The sequence below is a fragment of the Phoenix dactylifera genome, chromosome 10 (assembly GCF_051530095.1).
Source record: "Phoenix dactylifera cultivar Ajwa chromosome 10, Ajwa_hap1_PhDact_Kaust_v1.1, whole genome shotgun sequence".
In the NCBI taxonomy this organism is placed as follows: Eukaryota; Viridiplantae; Streptophyta; class Magnoliopsida; order Arecales; family Arecaceae; genus Phoenix; species Phoenix dactylifera.
The window spans coordinates 1282501-1287500 of NC_143199.1; positions in this window are offsets into that span (position 1 = coordinate 1282501).

The following is a 5000-nucleotide window of genomic DNA, read 5'->3' on the forward strand; positions in this document are numbered from 1 at the left end:
GTTCCTGCGGCCGCGCGTGCGTGGAGCGGGATCGGCCTTACTTGGTCGGATCCGTCGCCCTCGCCTGTTGCGGGGGCTCGGTCCCGTCCCGTTCGGTGAAAGCTTTGCCCGCTCTGGTGCGTCCCCGTGGGTTCCTTTGTCGGTTTTGCGGCCTTGGCGGCGGGCCTTCCGTGTCGGCCCGTCGTGGGCCCGCTGCGCGTCCGTGCGCGGTGCTTCGGATCGGTAGGCCCGTCGTCTGGGTCCCTTACGAAGCTTTGCGCGACCGCTCCTTTGTCGCCGGTCCCCTGTTAGGGCTGACCGAGCCCTCCGTTCGCCCCCTGGCCCGTCGCATGGGCCCCCGGCGCCTCCGCGGCGCCCCACCGAAAACTGTCACGACGCGCATCCAGCGCCGACGAGGTCGCAGGTTACGTGCGGCAGCCGGGGGGCTAGGCCGAGCGGCGGCGGGCCCGCCCACGGACGGGCGCGGGGAGGAGCGCAGCCGGCACGCGGCGCGGAGTGGCGGCGGCATGCCGCCGGGCGGCCGTCGGCTCAACCGTGCCCGAGTCCCGCGGGCACCGCGTCGCCCGGCCGGCGCGAGCGGCGGCGGGCCCGCCCGCGGACGGGCGCGGGGAGGAGCGCAGCCGGCACGCGGCGCGGAGCGGCGGCGGCATGCCGCCGGGCGGCCGACGGCTCAACCATGCCCGAGTCCCGCGGGCACCGCGTCGCCCGGCCGGCGCGAGCGGCGGCGGGCCCGCCCGCGGACGGGCGCGGGGAGGAGCGCAGCCGGCACGCGGCGCGGAGCGGCGGCGGCATGCCGCCGGGCGGCCGACGGCTCAACCATGCCCGAGTCCCGCGGGCACCGCGTCGCCCGGCCGGCGCGAGCGCACGAGGGCGGGAGGCAACCGGGCGGCGCCTGCGGAACCGGATGCGACGGCCGGCGCGGCACGGCCCCGACGGGTCCGCACCGAAGACCAGCGCGGTGCGGATCGACCGCTGATGAGGTCAGAGGTTACGTGCGGCAGCCGGCCGGCTGGCCCGAGCGGCGGCCGGCACGCGACGGGGATCGAGCGGCCCCGACGGCTTGCAGCCGGGCGGCCGACGGCTAGGCCGTACCGGAGTCCCGCGGTCGTTCGGGCGAAGGGGCGCATGCTGCGGGAAAGGCCTGCGGCGGCGAACCGTCCGCCCGGCCGGCCAAGCCTTCCGCGGCGGCGCGCACGTGGCGGCGCGGCCGAGATGACCGAGCGAAGCCCCGGCGATGGGCGGCGCGCACGTGTCCGTGCGGCCGAGATGACCGAGCGAAGCCCGGGCGGCGCCCGCCGTGCGCCCTGCCGGATCGCGCCTTCCGCCGGCGCGCAACGCCGGTCCCGCGTTCCGGCCGCGGGAGAGGCCTGCGTCGGCGAACCGTCCGCCCCGCCGGCCGAACCTTCCGCGGCTGCGCGCACGTGTCCGTGCGGCCGAGATGACCGAGCGAAGCCCCGGCGACGGGCGGCGCCCGCCGTGCGCCCCGGCGGATTGCGCGGCCCGCCGGCGCGCAACGCCGGGCCCACGTTCCGGCTGCGGGAAAGGCCTGCGGCGGCGAACCGTCCGCCCCGCCGGCCGAACCTTGCGCGGCGGCGCTTACGTGTCCGTGCGGCAGAGATGACCGAGCAAGCTCCGGCGATGGGCGGCGCCCTCCGTGCGCCCCGCCGGATCGCCTGCGAGCGGCGAGCGTCCGGGCGGGCCCCTTTCGCAACTTCCCTCGGTACTCTAAACACCCCTTGCCTCTCGGTCTTCCCCCCGACCCTCTCGGTATTTGCTCGGATATGTGCATGCATCGTCCCTCGTCGCCTTCGGTTATCCTCCCCGGGGTGGGCTTTGCGCCGACGCGCCAACGGGGTGGTAGGGGGGCTGCAGCCGCGGCCGCCGCGTTTCGCCATCCGCGCGTGCGCCGCCGGATCCGAGTGGAGGTCGCGGGCGACTCGTCGATGCTTGTACTAGGGGCGCATGCCGGTAGCCCCCCGCGGGGTGCGGGACCCCCGATCGGCGTGCGAGGGACGGGCGTCCGGGCGGGCCCCGTTTCCAACTTCCCTCGGAACATTAAAACCCCCCGACCCCCTCGGTCTTCGCTCCGGCCCTATCGCTATTGCTCGGATATGTGCATCCACCGTCCCTCGTTGCCTTCGGTTATCTACCCCAGGGTGGGCCTTGCGCCGATGCCCCGATGGGGTGGCAGGGGTGGGGCTGCCGCGGCCGGCGCGTTTCGGCATCCGCGCTTGGGGGCTCGGACCCGAGTGGAGGTCGCGGGCGGCTCGTCGATGCCTGCACCGGGAGCGCATGCCGGCAGCCCCCCGCGGGGCGCCGGACCCCCGATCGGCGTGCGATGGACGGGGGGAGGGGCGGGCCCGGTTTGCAAATTCCCTCGGTACTTTAAAATCTCACGGCCCTGTCGGTGCTCCCTCCGGCCCTATCGCCACTGCTCGGATATGTGCATCCACCGTCCCTCGTTGCCTTCGGTTATCTACCCCGCGGTGGGCTTTGCGCCGATGCCCCGATGGGGTGGCAGGGGGGCACGCTCTAGGCCGTGCCACGGGGCGCGGGCGCCGGCGCCGTACGTCCCTCGCGGCGGCCGTGAGCGGCACCTCGGCTTGCTCGGTCTGTCCTCCCGGGACGCGCGACCCGTGCGACCGGGACGCGCATCCCGTGCGACCGGGACGCGTGTCCGGGCCGTTCCCGTTTGCAACGCTCCTCGGTACTTTGGAACGCTTGGGGCGGGCTTTGGGCGGATGCCCCGCCGGGGTGGTAGGGAGGGGGGGCGGCTGCTGCCGCGGCGGGACTTCCGCTCCACTCCGCACAAGTCCGTCGCCTCGCGGCGGGCGCGCCCGGCACCGTTCGTCCCCGAGGGAGCCGACACGCGCCCGCCGAGGCCCCGGCGCATGGGCGCCGCCGCCGGCCGTCCGCGCGGCGGCCGTGCGCCGGCTTCCTCCGTCGGCCCTCCCGGGATGCGCGACCCGTGCGACCGGGACGCGCATCCCGTGAGACCGGGACGCGTGTCCGGGCCATTCCCGTTTGCAACGCTCCTCGGTACTTTGGAACGCTTGGGGTGGGCCTTGGGCGGATGCCCCGCCGGGGTGGTAGGGAGGGGGGGCTGCTGCTGCCGCGGCGGGACTTCCGCTCCACTCCGCACAAGTCCGTCGCCTCGCGGCGGGCGCGCCCGGCACCGTTCGTCCCCGAGGGAGCCGGCACGCGCCCGCCGAGGCCCCGGCGCATGGGCGCCGCCGCCGGCCGTCCGCGCGGCGGCCGTGCGCCGGCTTCCTCCGTCGGCCCTCCCGGGATGCGCGACCCGTGCGACCGGGACGCGCATCCCGTGAGACCGGGACGCGTGTCCGGGCCGTTTCCGTTTGCAACGCTCCTCGGTACTTTGGAACGCTTGGGGTGGGCCTTGGGCGGATGCCCCGCTGGGGTGGTAGGGAGGGGGGGCTGCTGCTGCCGCGGCGGGACTTCCGCTCCACTCCGCACAAGTCCGTCGCCTCGCGGCGGGCGGGCCCGGCACCGTTCGTCCCCGAGGGAGCCGGCCCGCGCCCGCCGAGGCCCCGGCGCATGGGCGCCCCCGCCGGCCGTCCGCGCGGCGGCCGTGCGCCGGCTTCCTCCGTCGGCCCTCCCGGGACGCGCGACCCGTGCGACCGGGACGCGCATCCCGTGCGACCGGGACGCGTGTCCGGGCGGTTCCCGTTTGCAACGCTCCTCGGTACTTTGGAACGCTTGGGGTGGGCTTTGGGCGGATGCCCCGTCGGGGTGGTAGGGAGGGGGGGCTGGCGCCGCCGCGGCGGGCCTTCCGCCCCCCTCCGCACAAGTCCGTTGCCTCGCGGCGGTCGTGCCCGGCACCGTTCGTCCCCGACGGAGCCGTCGCGCGCCCGACGACTTTCCGGCGCACGGGCGCCGCCGCCGGCCGTCCGTGCGCGGCGGCCGTGCGCCACTTCGGCTTCGTCCGTCGGCCCTCCCGGGACGCGCGACCCGTGCGACCGGGACGCGCATCCCGTGCGACCGGGTCGCGTGTCCGGGCCGTTCCCGTTTGCAACGCTCCTCGGTACTTTGGAACGCTTGGGGTGGGCTTTGGGCGGATGCCCCGCCGGGGTGGTAGGGAGGGGGGGTCTGCTGCCGCCGCGGCGGGCCTTCCGCTCCACTCCGCACAGGACCGTTGCCTCGCGGCGGACTTGCCCGGCACATTTCGTCCCCGACGGAGCCGGCACGCGCCTGCCGACTTCCCGGCGCACGGGCGCTGCCTTCGGCCGTCCGTGCCCGGCGGCCGTGCGCCACTTCGGCTCCCTCCATCGGCCCTCCCGGGAAGCGCGTCCCGGACGTTCCGGATGCGCACCCCGTGCGACCGGGACTCGCGTCCGGGCCGTTTCCGTGTGCAATGCTCCTCGATTCGCTGGAGCCCTTGGGGTGGGCCTTCGGAGGATGCCCCGCTGGGGAGGTAAGGGGGTGTGTCCTGCCTGGGCGGGCCTTCCGCCCGAGCCCGTCGCCCAGCGCGGATGGTCGCGCCGCGCGGGCGGGCGCGCCGCGCGTGCGCGGGGCCGTTGGCCGGTGACGCGCAAGGACGGGCGCGCTGGGCCGATCGGCCGCTCGGGCGCGCGCTTCGTCGTGCTCCCGCGCCTTGGCGCGCGCGCGGCCGCGGCGTGGTCGCTCGGTTCTGCGCATTTGGCCCGCGCGGATGGGCGCGTCGCGCGGGCGGCCGGGCCGCGCGGGCGGGCGGGCCGTTGCCCGGGTTCGCGCAAGGACGGGCGCGCTAGGCCGATCGGCCTCTCGGACGCGCGCGCCGTCCCGCTGTCGCGCCTGGGCGCTCGCGCGTCCGCGGCGTGGTCGCTCGGTTCTGCGCAGGGCCGGGCGCCCCCGGCCGAGCGGCGCGCGGGCGCTCGCGCGCGGCGGGGGCGCTCGGGCCGTCGCGCGGCCGTCGCGCCAGGGCCCTGGCCCGGGCGGGCGCGCTCATGTTCGTTCTTTCTGGTGCGCGCGCGGCACGGCGCCCGGGCCCTTGCTCCGCCGAG